Source organism: Ascaphus truei, chromosome 17 (assembly GCF_040206685.1).
Source record: "Ascaphus truei isolate aAscTru1 chromosome 17, aAscTru1.hap1, whole genome shotgun sequence".
In the NCBI taxonomy this organism is placed as follows: Eukaryota; Metazoa; Chordata; class Amphibia; order Anura; family Ascaphidae; genus Ascaphus; species Ascaphus truei.
In genome coordinates, this window is record NC_134499.1 from 18,633 (window position 1) to 33,426 (window position 14,794).

At 48.7% G+C, this 14,794-nt stretch overlaps 10 non-coding genes across 10 annotated transcripts; all 10 read left to right on the forward strand.

Annotated features, from left to right (window-relative positions):
• Positions 1-540: 540 nt before the first annotated feature.
• On the forward strand, positions 541-708 carry LOC142468625 (U1 spliceosomal RNA). Its single transcript, XR_012788784.1, has one exon. It is a non-coding gene; the product is annotated as a U1 spliceosomal RNA (small nuclear RNA).
• Positions 709-2,005: 1,297 nt separating this feature from the next.
• Positions 2,006-2,173, forward strand: LOC142468637 (U1 spliceosomal RNA). Its single transcript, XR_012788796.1, has one exon. It is a non-coding gene; the product is annotated as a U1 spliceosomal RNA (small nuclear RNA).
• Positions 2,174-3,428: 1,255 nt separating this feature from the next.
• Positions 3,429-3,596, forward strand: LOC142468649 (U1 spliceosomal RNA). The gene has a single exon (XR_012788807.1). It is a non-coding gene; the product is annotated as a U1 spliceosomal RNA (small nuclear RNA).
• A 1,236-nt stretch (positions 3,597-4,832) lies between these two features.
• On the forward strand, positions 4,833-5,000 carry LOC142468624 (U1 spliceosomal RNA). The gene has a single exon (XR_012788783.1). It is a non-coding gene; the product is annotated as a U1 spliceosomal RNA (small nuclear RNA).
• A 1,323-nt stretch (positions 5,001-6,323) lies between these two features.
• Positions 6,324-6,491, forward strand: LOC142468626 (U1 spliceosomal RNA). The gene has a single exon (XR_012788785.1). It is a non-coding gene; the product is annotated as a U1 spliceosomal RNA (small nuclear RNA).
• Positions 6,492-7,806: 1,315 nt separating this feature from the next.
• On the forward strand, positions 7,807-7,974 carry LOC142468658 (U1 spliceosomal RNA). Its single transcript, XR_012788816.1, has one exon. It is a non-coding gene; the product is annotated as a U1 spliceosomal RNA (small nuclear RNA).
• Positions 7,975-9,219: 1,245 nt separating this feature from the next.
• LOC142468659 (U1 spliceosomal RNA) lies at positions 9,220-9,387 on the forward strand. The gene has a single exon (XR_012788817.1). It is a non-coding gene; the product is annotated as a U1 spliceosomal RNA (small nuclear RNA).
• Positions 9,388-10,668: 1,281 nt separating this feature from the next.
• Positions 10,669-10,836, forward strand: LOC142468660 (U1 spliceosomal RNA). Its single transcript, XR_012788818.1, has one exon. It is a non-coding gene; the product is annotated as a U1 spliceosomal RNA (small nuclear RNA).
• A 1,278-nt stretch (positions 10,837-12,114) lies between these two features.
• LOC142468661 (U1 spliceosomal RNA) lies at positions 12,115-12,282 on the forward strand. The gene has a single exon (XR_012788819.1). It is a non-coding gene; the product is annotated as a U1 spliceosomal RNA (small nuclear RNA).
• A 1,243-nt stretch (positions 12,283-13,525) lies between these two features.
• Positions 13,526-13,693, forward strand: LOC142468662 (U1 spliceosomal RNA). Its single transcript, XR_012788820.1, has one exon. It is a non-coding gene; the product is annotated as a U1 spliceosomal RNA (small nuclear RNA).
• Positions 13,694-14,794: the final 1,101 nt, after the last annotated feature.

Genomic DNA, 14,794 nt, shown 5'->3' on the forward strand with positions numbered 1-14,794 from the left:
AGCAGGTAGGGGAGATGTAGAAAGCCACCCCAGAAATATGGTGTCCCCCTGTCTCTCCGGCAGCTGAAATGACAGAGCTGAGCGGTGTTCAAAGTGATTGCTTCTTTCTTTTAAAACCAAGAAGAAGTACCTTACGGCGAAGCTTGGCTGCTCTGGGTGCTTGTTGGATGGGGGGGAGGGTTTGCTTTGGCTTTGCTTTGGCTTTGCTTTGCTTTGCTTTGCTTTGCTTTGCTTTGCTTTGCTTTGCTTTGCTTCGCTTCTGGGGGGGGGGGGGGGGGAGGAGGACGGGGTGTCTTGGATCTATGTTGTTTGACAAATATTCATTGCTGCTGCTGCTGCTGCTGCTGCTGCTGCTGCAGCACAAATGTTTGCATGGAATGGCCTAGGCTGCTCCTTGCTGCAGGTGCTGGCTGCAGCGGCTCAGATACTAGGCCTCAGGTACTGTGTTGCTTGCTGCACCAATGACCAAGCTGCTCTCTCCACAAGGGTGACAGTTGTCCTGGGACAGGGCTAGTTGCCCCCAGCGCGCCATTGCAACTCATACTTACCTGGCAGGGGAGTTTTAAGCCATGCTCCAGCAGGTGGCTCTCCCAGGGCGAGGCTAGCTCATTGCACTTGGAGCTAGCTGACCTCTGCGATTTCCCCACATGCGGGAAACTCGACTGCACAATTTCTGGTAGTGGGGGACTGCGTGCGCGCTCTCCCCTGTTTTTGGATGGTTACAAAAAACAGAAACAGGTGTTTGTTCAGACAAGCTGCTGCTATTCCCACTGCTTGGGCTTTGGGCATGGTCAATAACTGCTGGCAAAAAGGAGCACCATGTACAATAAATAGCCAGCTAGCAACATCTCAAACAGGGACAAATGACAATGATGTACCTGCACAGACGTTTAGGAATAAGTTCACAGGTGGATTGGGAAATAGGGAAACAAATACTGTGTACTGTATATATATATTTATGAAAAAAACAGCACATTTACAATCAAATCTGGATTTGAAAAAATGGACGGTCCTTGCTTGCAGGATATGATATGGGGTTTTTATTTCACCCCCTCCCCACCCTAGTTCTACATGGTATGTCTGGGTCTCTGTAGCCAGACAACCCCCTGTGATGATATCACAAAGGGAGTGTACAGTACGTTCTAGAGTTTCTAGGCTCCAAAGTAACAAAGAGCAGCATTTAAAAGCAACAGATTGCAGACTATCTGCTGAGCTGTGCAAAAAACAATCTCTATCTATCTATCTATCTATCTATCTATCTATCTATCTATATATCTATCTCTATCCATGGAGCAGCAGACAGTGTTAGCTTGCTTCTATATTTATGCAAATGCCAGGTAAGCAGCCATGCTGGTAAGGGCCAAAGTGTCACGTTTGCCAGCAGGACAGGGCACCTCTCCCTTTTTATGCAGCAGCAGCAGCAGCAGCAGCAGGTGTCAGTGGAGGTCAGAAAAAGAGAGTGCCAGCAGGTAGGGGAGATGTAGAAAGCCACCCCAGAAATATGGTGTCCCCCTGTCTCTCCGGCAGCTGAAATGACAGAGCTGAGCGGTGTTCAAAGTGATTGCTTCTTTCTTTTAAAACCAAGAAGAAGTACCTTACGGCGAAGCTTGGCTGCTCTGGGTGCTTGTTGGATGGGGGGGAGGGTTTGCTTTGGCTTTGCTTTGGCTTTGCTTTGCTTTGGCTTTGCTTTGCTTTGCTTTGCTTTGCTTTGCTTCGCTTCTGGGGGGGGGGGGGGGGAGGAGGACGGGGTGTCTTGGATCTATGTTGTTTGACAAATATTCATTGCTGCTGCTGCTGCTGCTGCTGCTGCTGCTGCTGCTGCAGCACAAATGTTTGCATGGAATGGCCTAGGCTGCTCCTTGCTGCAGGTGCTGGCTGCAGCGGCTCAGATACTAGGCCTCAGGTACTGTGTTGCTTGCTGCACCAATGACCAAGCTGCTCTCTCCACAAGGGTGACAGTTGTCCTGGGACAGGGCTAGTTGCCCCCAGCGCGCCATTGCAACTCATACTTACCTGGCAGGGGAGTTTTAAGCCATGCTCCAGCAGGTGGCTCTCCCAGGGCGAGGCTAGCTCATTGCACTTGGAGCTAGCTGACCTCTGCGATTTCCCCACATGCGGGAAACTCGACTGCACAATTTCTGGTAGTGGGGGACTGCGTGCGCGCTCTCCCCTGTTTTTGGATGGTTACAAAAAACAGAAACAGGTGTTTGTTCAGACAAGCTGCTGCTATTCCCACTGCTTGGGCTTTGGGCATGGTCAATAACTGCTGGCAAAAAGGAGCACCATGTACAATAAATAGCCAGCTAGCAACATCTCAAACAGGGACAAATGACAATGATGTACCTGCACAGACGTTTAGGAATAAGTTCACAGGTGGATTGGGAAATAGGGAAACAAATACTGTGTACTGTATATATATATTTATGAAAAAAACAGCACATTTACAATCAAATCTGGATTTGAAAAAATGGACGGTCCTTGCTTGCAGGATATGATATGGGGTTTTTATTTCACCCCCTCCCCACCCTAGTTCTACATGGTATGTCTGGGTCTCTGTAGCCAGACAACCCCCTGTGATGATATCACAAAGGGAGTGTACAGTACGTTCTAGAGTTTCTAGGCTCCAAAGTAACAAAGAGCAGCATTTAAAAGCAACAGATTGCAGACTATCTGCTGAGCTGTGCAAAAAACAATCTCTATCTATCTATCTATCTATCTATCTATCTATCTATATATCTATCTCTATCCATGGAGCAGCAGACAGTGTTAGCTTGCTTCTATATTTATGCAAATGCCAGGTAAGCAGCCATGCTGGTAAGGGCCAAAGTGTCACGTTTGCCAGCAGGACAGGGCACCTCTCCCTTTTTATGCAGCAGCAGCAGGTGTCAGTGGAGGTCAGAAAAAGAGAGTGCCAGCAGGTAGGGGAGATGTAGAAAGCCACCCCAGAAATATGGTGTCCCCCTGTCTCTCCGGCAGCTGAAATGACAGAGCTGAGCGGTGTTCAAAGTGATTGCTTCTTTCTTTTAAAACCAAGAAGAAGTACCTTACGGCGAAGCTTGGCTGCTCTGGGTGCTTGTTGGATGGGGGGGAGGGTTTGCTTTGGCTTTGCTTTGCTTTGCTTTGCTTTGCTTTGCTTTGCTTCGCTTCTGGGGGGGGGGGGGGGGGGAGGAGGACGGGGTGTCTTGGATCTATGTTGTTTGACAAATATTCATTGCTGCTGCTGCTGCTGCTGCTGCTGCTGCTGCAGCACAAATGTTTGCATGGAATGGCCTAGGCTGCTCCTTGCTGCAGGTGCTGGCTGCAGCGGCTCAGATACTAGGCCTCAGGTACTGTGTTGCTTGCTGCACCAATGACCAAGCTGCTCTCTCCACAAGGGTGACAGTTGTCCTGGGACAGGGCTAGTTGCCCCCAGCGCGCCATTGCAACTCATACTTACCTGGCAGGGGAGTTTTAAGCCATGCTCCAGCAGGTGGCTCTCCCAGGGCGAGGCTAGCTCATTGCACTTGGAGCTAGCTGACCTCTGCGATTTCCCCACATGCGGGAAACTCGACTGCACAATTTCTGGTAGTGGGGGACTGCGTGCGCGCTCTCCCCTGTTTTTGGATGGTTACAAAAAACAGAAACAGGTGTTTGTTCAGACAAGCTGCTGCTATTCCCACTGCTTGGGCTTTGGGCATGGTCAATAACTGCTGGCAAAAAGGAGCACCATGTACAATAAATAGCCAGCTAGCAACATCTCAAACAGGGACAAATGACAATGATGTACCTGCACAGACGTTTAGGAATAAGTTCACAGGTGGATTGGGAAATAGGGAAACAAATACTGTGTACTGTATATATATATTTATGAAAAAAACAGCACATTTACAATCAAATCTGGATTTGAAAAAATGGACGGTCCTTGCTTGCAGGATATGATATGGGGTTTTTATTTCACCCCCTCCCCACCCTAGTTCTACATGGTATGTCTGGGTCTCTGTAGCCAGACAACCCCCTGTGATGATATCACAAAGGGAGTGTACAGTACGTTCTAGAGTTTCTAGGCTCCAAAGTAACAAAGAGCAGCATTTAAAAGCAACAGATTGCAGACTATCTGCTGAGCTGTGCAAAAAACAATCTCTATCTATCTATCTATCTATCTATCTATCTATATATCTATCTCTATCCATGGAGCAGCAGACAGTGTTAGCTTGCTTCTATATTTATGCAAATGCCAGGTAAGCAGCCATGCTGGTAAGGGCCAAAGTGTCACGTTTGGCAGCAGGACAGGGCACCTCTCCCTTTTTATGCAGCAGCAGCAGGTGTCAGTGGAGGTCAGAAAAAGAGAGTGCCAGCAGGTAGGGGAGATGTAGAAAGCCACCCCAGAAATATGGTGTCCCCCTGTCTCTCCGGCAGCTGAAATGACAGAGCTGAGCGGTGTTCAAAGTGATTGCTTCTTTCTTTTAAAACCAAGAAGAAGTACCTTACGGCGAAGCTTGGCTGCTCTGGGTGCTTGTTGGATGGGGGGGAGGGTTTGCTTTGGCTTTGCTTTGCTTTGCTTCGCTTCTGGGGGGGGGGGGGGGGGAGGAGGACGGGGTGTCTTGGATCTATGTTGTTTGACAAATATTCATTGCTGCTGCTGCTGCTGCTGCTGCTGCTGCTGCTGCTGCAGCACAAATGTTTGCATGGAATGGCCTAGGCTGCTCCTTGCTGCAGGTGCTGGCTGCAGCGGCTCAGATACTAGGCCTCAGGTACTGTGTTGCTTGCTGCACCAATGACCAAGCTGCTCTCTCCACAAGGGTGACAGTTGTCCTGGGACAGGGCTAGTTGCCCCCAGCGCGCCATTGCAACTCATACTTACCTGGCAGGGGAGTTTTAAGCCATGCTCCAGCAGGTGGCTCTCCCAGGGCGAGGCTAGCTCATTGCACTTGGAGCTAGCTGACCTCTGCGATTTCCCCACATGCGGGAAACTCGACTGCACAATTTCTGGTAGTGGGGGACTGCGTGTGCGCTCTCCCCTGTTTTTGGATGGTTACAAAAAACAGAAACAGGTGTTTGTTCAGACAAGCTGCTGCTATTCCCACTGCTTGGGCTTTGGGCATGGTCAATAACTGCTGGCAAAAAGGAGCACCATGTACAATAAATAGCCAGCTAGCAACATCTCAAACAGGGACAAATGACAATGATGTACCTGCACAGACGTTTAGGAATAAGTTCACAGGTGGATTGGGAAATAGGGAAACAAATACTGTGTACTGTATATATATATTTATGAAAAAAACAGCACATTTACAATCAAATCTGGATTTGAAAAAATGGACGGTCCTTGCTTGCAGGATATGATATGGGGTTTTTATTTCACCCCCTCCCCACCCTAGTTCTACATGGTATGTCTGGGTCTCTGTAGCCAGACAACCCCCTGTGATGATATCACAAAGGGAGTGTACAGTACGTTCTAGAGTTTCTAGGCTCCAAAGTAACAAAGAGCAGCATTTAAAAGCAACAGATTGCAGACTATCTGCTGAGCTGTGCAAAAAACAATCTCTATCTATCTATCTATCTATCTATCTATCTATCTATCTATCTATCTATCTATATATCTATCTCTATCCATGGAGCAGCAGACAGTGTTAGCTTGCTTCTATATTTATGCAAATGCCAGGTAAGCAGCCATGCTGGTAAGGGCCAAAGTGTCACGTTTGCCAGCAGGACAGGGCACCTCTCCCTTTTTATGCAGCAGCAGCAGCAGCAGCAGCAGGTGTCAGTGGAGGTCAGAAAAAGAGAGTGCCAGCAGGTAGGGGAGATGTAGAAAGCCACCCCAGAAATATGGTGTCCCCCTGTCTCTCCGGCAGCTGAAATGACAGAGCTGAGCGGTGTTCAAAGTGATTGCTTCTTTCTTTTAAAACCAAGAAGAAGTACCTTACGGCGAAGCTTGGCTGCTCTGGGTGCTTGTTGGATGGGGGGGAGGGTTTGCTTTGGCTTTGCTTTGGCTTTGCTTTGCTTTGGCTTTGCTTTGCTTTGCTTTGCTTTGCTTTGCTTCGCTTCTGGGGGGGGGGGGGGGGGGAGGAGGACGGGGTGTCTTGGATCTATGTTGTTTGACAAATATTCATTGCTGCTGCTGCTGCTGCTGCTGCTGCTGCTGCTGCTGCTGCTGCTGCTGCAGCACAAATGTTTGCATGGAATGGCCTAGGCTGCTCCTTGCTGCAGGTGCTGGCTGCAGCGGCTCAGATACTAGGCCTCAGGTACTGTGTTGCTTGCTGCACCAATGACCAAGCTGCTCTCTCCACAAGGGTGACAGTTGTCCTGGGACAGGGCTAGTTGCCCCCAGCGCGCCATTGCAACTCATACTTACCTGGCAGGGGAGTTTTAAGCCATGCTCCAGCAGGTGGCTCTCCCAGGGCGAGGCTAGCTCATTGCACTTGGAGCTAGCTGACCTCTGCGATTTCCCCACATGCGGGAAACTCGACTGCACAATTTCTGGTAGTGGGGGACTGCGTGTGCGCTCTCCCCTGTTTTTGGATGGTTACAAAAAACAGAAACAGGTGTTTGTTCAGACAAGCTGCTGCTATTCCCACTGCTTGGGCTTTGGGCATGGTCAATAACTGCTGGCAAAAAGGAGCACCATGTACAATAAATAGCCAGCTAGCAACATCTCAAACAGGGACAAATGACAATGATGTACCTGCACAGACGTTTAGGAATAAGTTCACAGGTGGATTGGGAAATAGGGAAACAAATACTGTGTACTGTATATATATATTTATGAAAAAAACAGCACATTTACAATCAAATCTGGATTTGAAAAAATGGACGGTCCTTGCTTGCAGGATATGATATGGGGTTTTTATTTCACCCCCTCCCCACCCTAGTTCTACATGGTATGTCTGGGTCTCTGTAGCCAGACAACCCCCTGTGATGATATCACAAAGGGAGTGTACAGTACGTTCTAGAGTTTCTAGGCTCCAAAGTAACAAAGAGCAGCATTTAAAAGCAACAGATTGCAGACTATCTGCTGAGCTGTGCAAAAAACAATCTCTATCTATCTATCTATCTATCTATCTATCTATCTATCTATCTATCTATATATCTATCTCTATCCATGGAGCAGCAGACAGTGTTAGCTTGCTTCTATATTTATGCAAATGCCAGGTAAGCAGCCATGCTGGTAAGGGCCAAAGTGTCACGTTTGCCAGCAGGACAGGGCACCTCTCCCTTTTTATGCAGCAGCAGCAGCAGCAGCAGCAGGTGTCAGTGGAGGTCAGAAAAAGAGAGTGCCAGCAGGTAGGGGAGATGTAGAAAGCCACCCCAGAAATATGGTGTCCCCCTGTCTCTCCGGCAGCTGAAATGACAGAGCTGAGCGGTGTTCAAAGTGATTGCTTCTTTCTTTTAAAACCAAGAAGAAGTACCTTACGGCGAAGCTTGGCTGCTCTGGGTGCTTGTTGGATGGGGGGGAGGGTTTGCTTTGGCTTTGCTTTGGCTTTGCTTTGCTTTGGCTTTGCTTTGCTTTGCTTTGCTTTGCTTTGCTTCGCTTCTGGGGGGGGGGGGGGGGGAGGAGGACGGGGTGTCTTGGATCTATGTTGTTTGACAAATATTCATTGCTGCTGCTGCTGCTGCTGCTGCTGCTGCTGCTGCTGCTGCTGCTGCAGCACAAATGTTTGCATGGAATGGCCTAGGCTGCTCCTTGCTGCAGGTGCTGGCTGCAGCGGCTCAGATACTAGGCCTCAGGTACTGTGTTGCTTGCTGCACCAATGACCAAGCTGCTCTCTCCACAAGGGTGACAGTTGTCCTGGGACAGGGCTAGTTGCCCCCAGCGCGCCATTGCAACTCATACTTACCTGGCAGGGGAGTTTTAAGCCATGCTCCAGCAGGTGGCTCTCCCAGGGCGAGGCTAGCTCATTGCACTTGGAGCTAGCTGACCTCTGCGATTTCCCCACATGCGGGAAACTCGACTGCACAATTTCTGGTAGTGGGGGACTGCGTGCGCGCTCTCCCCTGTTTTTGGATGGTTACAAAAAACAGAAACAGGTGTTTGTTCAGACAAGCTGCTGCTATTCCCACTGCTTGGGCTTTGGGCATGGTCAATAACTGCTGGCAAAAAGGAGCACCATGTACAATAAATAGCCAGCTAGCAACATCTCAAACAGGGACAAATGACAATGATGTACCTGCACAGACGTTTAGGAATAAGTTCACAGGTGGATTGGGAAATAGGGAAACAAATACTGTGTACTGTATATATATATTTATGAAAAAAACAGCACATTTACAATCAAATCTGGATTTGAAAAAATGGACGGTCCTTGCTTGCAGGATATGATATGGGGTTTTTATTTCACCCCCTCCCCACCCTAGTTCTACATGGTATGTCTGGGTCTCTGTAGCCAGACAACCCCCTGTGATGATATCACAAAGGGAGTGTACAGTACGTTCTAGAGTTTCTAGGCTCCAAAGTAACAAAGAGCAGCATTTAAAAGCAACAGATTGCAGACTATCTGCTGAGCTGTGCAAAAAACAATCTCTATCTATCTATCTATCTATCTATCTATCTATCTATATATCTATCTCTATCCATGGAGCAGCAGACAGTGTTAGCTTGCTTCTATATTTATGCAAATGCCAGGTAAGCAGCCATGCTGGTAAGGGCCAAAGTGTCACGTTTGGCAGCAGGACAGGGCACCTCTCCCTTTTTATGCAGCAGCAGCAGGTGTCAGTGGAGGTCAGAAAAAGAGAGTGCCAGCAGGTAGGGGAGATGTAGAAAGCCACCCCAGAAATATGGTGTCCCCCTGTCTCTCCGGCAGCTGAAATGACAGAGCTGAGCGGTGTTCAAAGTGATTGCTTCTTTCTTTTAAAACCAAGAAGAAGTACCTTACGGCGAAGCTTGGCTGCTCTGGGTGCTTGTTGGATGGGGGGGAGGGTTTGCTTTGGCTTTGCTTTGCTTTGCTTTGCTTCGCTTCTGGGGGGGGGGGGGGGGGAGGAGGACGGGGTGTCTTGGATCTATGTTGTTTGACAAATATTCATTGCTGCTGCTGCTGCTGCTGCTGCTGCTGCTGCTGCTGCAGCACAAATGTTTGCATGGAATGGCCTAGGCTGCTCCTTGCTGCAGGTGCTGGCTGCAGCGGCTCAGATACTAGGCCTCAGGTACTGTGTTGCTTGCTGCACCAATGACCAAGCTGCTCTCTCCACAAGGGTGACAGTTGTCCTGGGACAGGGCTAGTTGCCCCCAGCGCGCCATTGCAACTCATACTTACCTGGCAGGGGAGTTTTAAGCCATGCTCCAGCAGGTGGCTCTCCCAGGGCGAGGCTAGCTCATTGCACTTGGAGCTAGCTGACCTCTGCGATTTCCCCACATGCGGGAAACTCGACTGCACAATTTCTGGTAGTGGGGGACTGCGTGCGCGCTCTCCCCTGTTTTTGGATGGTTACAAAAAACAGAAACAGGTGTTTGTTCAGACAAGCTGCTGCTATTCCCACTGCTTGGGCTTTGGGCATGGTCAATAACTGCTGGCAAAAAGGAGCACCATGTACAATAAATAGCCAGCTAGCAACATCTCAAACAGGGACAAATGACAATGATGTACCTGCACAGACGTTTAGGAATAAGTTCACAGGTGGATTGGGAAATAGGGAAACAAATACTGTGTACTGTATATATATATTTATGAAAAAAACAGCACATTTACAATCAAATCTGGATTTGAAAAAATGGACGGTCCTTGCTTGCAGGATATGATATGGGGTTTTTATTTCACCCCCTCCCCACCCTAGTTCTACATGGTATGTCTGGGTCTCTGTAGCCAGACAACCCCCTGTGATGATATCACAAAGGGAGTGTACAGTACGTTCTAGAGTTTCTAGGCTCCAAAGTAACAAAGAGCAGCATTTAAAAGCAACAGATTGCAGACTATCTGCTGAGCTGTGCAAAAAACAATCTCTATCTATCTATCTATCTATCTATCTATCTATCTATATATCTATCTCTATCCATGGAGCAGCAGACAGTGTTAGCTTGCTTCTATATTTATGCAAATGCCAGGTAAGCAGCCATGCTGGTAAGGGCCAAAGTGTCACGTTTGGCAGCAGGACAGGGCACCTCTCCCTTTTTATGCAGCAGCAGCAGGTGTCAGTGGAGGTCAGAAAAAGAGAGTGCCAGCAGGTAGGGGAGATGTAGAAAGCCACCCCAGAAATATGGTGTCCCCCTGTCTCTCCGGCAGCTGAAATGACAGAGCTGAGCGGTGTTCAAAGTGATTGCTTCTTTCTTTTAAAACCAAGAAGAAGTACCTTACGGCGAAGCTTGGCTGCTCTGGGTGCTTGTTGGATGGGGGGGAGGGTTTGCTTTGGCTTTGCTTTGGCTTTGCTTTGCTTTGGCTTTGCTTTGCTTTGCTTTGCTTTGCTTTGCTTCGCTTCTGGGGGGGGGGGGGGGGAGGAGGACGGGGTGTCTTGGATCTATGTTGTTTGACAAATATTCATTGCTGCTGCTGCTGCTGCTGCTGCTGCTGCTGCTGCTGCAGCACAAATGTTTGCATGGAATGGCCTAGGCTGCTCCTTGCTGCAGGTGCTGGCTGCAGCGGCTCAGATACTAGGCCTCAGGTACTGTGTTGCTTGCTGCACCAATGACCAAGCTGCTCTCTCCACAAGGGTGACAGTTGTCCTGGGACAGGGCTAGTTGCCCCCAGCGCGCCATTGCAACTCATACTTACCTGGCAGGGGAGTTTTAAGCCATGCTCCAGCAGGTGGCTCTCCCAGGGCGAGGCTAGCTCATTGCACTTGGAGCTAGCTGACCTCTGCGATTTCCCCACATGCGGGAAACTCGACTGCACAATTTCTGGTAGTGGGGGACTGCGTGCGCGCTCTCCCCTGTTTTTGGATGGTTACAAAAAACAGAAACAGGTGTTTGTTCAGACAAGCTGCTGCTATTCCCACTGCTTGGGCTTTGGGCATGGTCAATAACTGCTGGCAAAAAGGAGCACCATGTACAATAAATAGCCAGCTAGCAACATCTCAAACAGGGACAAATGACAATGATGTACCTGCACAGACGTTTAGGAATAAGTTCACAGGTGGATTGGGAAATAGGGAAACAAATACTGTGTACTGTATATATATATTTATGAAAAAAACAGCACATTTACAATCAAATCTGGATTTGAAAAAATGGACGGTCCTTGCTTGCAGGATATGATATGGGGTTTTTATTTCACCCCCTCCCCACCCTAGTTCTACATGGTATGTCTGGGTCTCTGTAGCCAGACAACCCCCTGTGATGATATCACAAAGGGAGTGTACAGTACGTTCTAGAGTTTCTAGGCTCCAAAGTAACAAAGAGCAGCATTTAAAAGCAACAGATTGCAGACTATCTGCTGAGCTGTGCAAAAAACAATCTCTATCTATCTATCTATCTATCTATCTATCTATCTATCTATCTATCTATATATCTATCTCTATCCATGGAGCAGCAGACAGTGTTAGCTTGCTTCTATATTTATGCAAATGCCAGGTAAGCAGCCATGCTGGTAAGGGCCAAAGTGTCACGTTTGCCAGCAGGACAGGGCACCTCTCCCTTTTTATGCAGCAGCAGCAGCAGCAGCAGCAGGTGTCAGTGGAGGTCAGAAAAAGAGAGTGCCAGCAGGTAGGGGAGATGTAGAAAGCCACCCCAGAAATATGGTGTCCCCCCTGTCTCTCCGGCAGCTGAAATGACAGAGCTGAGCGGTGTTCAAAGTGATTGCTTCTTTCTTTTAAAACCAAGAAGAAGTACCTTACGGCGAAGCTTGGCTGCTCTGGGTGCTTGTTGGATGGGGGGGAGGGTTTGCTTTGGCTTTGCTTTGCTTTGCTTTGCTTTGCTTTGCTTTGCTTCGCTTCTGGGGGGGGGGGGGGGGAGGAGGACGGGGTGTCTTGGATCTATGTTGTTTGACAAATATTCATTGCTGCTGCTGCTGCTGCTGCTGCTGCTGCTGCAGCACAAATGTTTGCATGGAATGGCCTAGGCTGCTCCTTGCTGCAGGTGCTGGCTGCAGCGGCTCAGATACTAGGCCTCAGGTACTGTGTTGCTTGCTGCACCAATGACCAAGCTGCTCTCTCCACAAGGGTGACAGTTGTCCTGGGACAGGGCTAGTTGCCCCCAGCGCGCCATTGCAACTCATACTTACCTGGCAGGGGAGTTTTAAGCCATGCTCCAGCAGGTGGCTCTCCCAGGGCGAGGCTAGCTCATTGCACTTGGAGCTAGCTGACCTCTGCGATTTCCCCACATGCGGGAAACTCGACTGCACAATTTCTGGTAGTGGGGGACTGCGTGCGCGCTCTCCCCTGTTTTTGGATGGTTACAAAAAACAGAAACAGGTGTTTGTTCAGACAAGCTGCTGCTATTCCCACTGCTTGGGCTTTGGGCATGGTCAATAACTGCTGGCAAAAAGGAGCACCATGTACAATAAATAGCCAGCTAGCAACATCTCAAACAGGGACAAATGACAATGATGTACCTGCACAGACGTTTAGGAATAAGTTCACAGGTGGATTGGGAAATAGGGAAACAAATACTGTGTACTGTATATATATATTTATGAAAAAAACAGCACATTTACAATCAAATCTGGATTTGAAAAAATGGACGGTCCTTGCTTGCAGGATATGATATGGGGTTTTTATTTCACCCCCTCCCCACCCTAGTTCTACATGGTATGTCTGGGTCTCTGTAGCCAGACAACCCCCTGTGATGATATCACAAAGGGAGTGTACAGTACGTTCTAGAGTTTCTAGGCTCCAAAGTAACAAAGAGCAGCATTTAAAAGCAACAGATTGCAGACTATCTGCTGAGCTGTGCAAAAAACAATCTCTATCTATCTATCTATCTATCTATCTATCTATCTATATATCTATCTCTATCCATGGAGCAGCAGACAGTGTTAGCTTGCTTCTATATTTATGCAAATGCCAGGTAAGCAGCCATGCTGGTAAGGGCCAAAGTGTCACGTTTGGCAGCAGGACAGGGCACCTCTCCCTTTTTATGCAGCAGCAGCAGGTGTCAGTGGAGGTCAGAAAAAGAGAGTGCCAGCAGGTAGGGGAGATGTAGAAAGCCACCCCAGAAATATGGTGTCCCCCTGTCTCTCCGGCAGCTGAAATGACAGAGCTGAGCGGTGTTCAAAGTGATTGCTTCTTTCTTTTAAAACCAAGAAGAAGTACCTTACGGCGAAGCTTGGCTGCTCTGGGTGCTTGTTGGATGGGGGGGAGGGTTTGCTTTGGCTTTGCTTTGCTTTGCTTCGCTTCTGGGGGGGGGGGGGGGGGAGGAGGACGGGGTGTCTTGGATCTATGTTGTTTGACAAATATTCATTGCTGCTGCTGCTGCTGCTGCTGCTGCTGCTGCTGCTGCTGCAGCACAAATGTTTGCATGGAATGGCCTAGGCTGCTCCTTGCTGCAGGTGCTGGCTGCAGCGGCTCAGATACTAGGCCTCAGGTACTGTGTTGCTTGCTGCACCAATGACCAAGCTGCTCTCTCCACAAGGGTGACAGTTGTCCTGGGACAGGGCTAGTTGCCCCCAGCGCGCCATTGCAACTCATACTTACCTGGCAGGGGAGTTTTAAGCCATGCTCCAGCAGGTGGCTCTCCCAGGGCGAGGCTAGCTCATTGCACTTGGAGCTAGCTGACCTCTGCGATTTCCCCACATGCGGGAAACTCGACTGCACAATTTCTGGTAGTGGGGGACTGCGTGCGCGCTCTCCCCTGTTTTTGGATGGTTACAAAAAACAGAAACAGGTGTTTGTTCAGACAAGCTGCTGCTATTCCCACTGCTTGGGCTTTGGGCATGGTCAATAACTGCTGGCAAAAAGGAGCACCATGTACAATAAATAGCCAGCTAGCAACATCTCAAACAGGGACAAATGACAATGATGTACCTGCACAGACGTTTAGGAATAAGTTCACAGGTGGATTGGGAAATAGGGAAACAAATACTGTGTACTGTATATATATATTTATGAAAAAAACAGCACATTTACAATCAAATCTGGATTTGAAAAAATGGACGGTCCTTGCTTGCAGGATATGATATGGGGTTTTTATTTCACCCCCTCCCCACCCTAGTTCTACATGGTATGTCTGGGTCTCTGTAGCCAGACAACCCCCTGTGATGATATCACAAAGGGAGTGTACAGTACGTTCTAGAGTTTCTAGGCTCCAAAGTAACAAAGAGCAGCATTTAAAAGCAACAGATTGCAGACTATCTGCTGAGCTGTGCAAAAAACAATCTCTATCTATCTATCTATCTATCTATCTATCTATCTATCTATCTATCTATATATCTATCTCTATCCATGGAGCAGCAGACAGTGTTAGCTTGCTTCTATATTTATGCAAATGCCAGGTAAGCAGCCATGCTGGTAAGGGCCAAAGTGTCACGTTTGCCAGCAGGACAGGGCACCTCTCCCTTTTTATGCAGCAGCAGCAGCAGCAGCAGCAGGTGTCAGTGGAGGTCAGAAAAAGAGAGTGCCAGCAGGTAGGGGAGATGTAGAAAGCCACCCCAGAAATATGGTGTCCCCCTGTCTCTCCGGCAGCTGAAATGACAGAGCTGAGCGGTGTTCAAAGTGATTGCTTCTTTCTTTTAAAACCAAGAAGAAGTACCTTACGGCGAAGCTTGGCTGCTCTGGGTGCTTGTTGGATGGGGGGGAGGGTTTGCTTTGGCTTTGCTTTGGCTTTGCTTTGCTTTGCTTTGCTTTGCTTCGCTTCTGGGGGGGGGGGGGGAGGAGGACGGGGTGTCTTGGATCTATGTTGTTTGACAAATATTCATTGCTGCTGCTGCTGCTGCTGCTGCTGCTGCTGCTGCAGCAC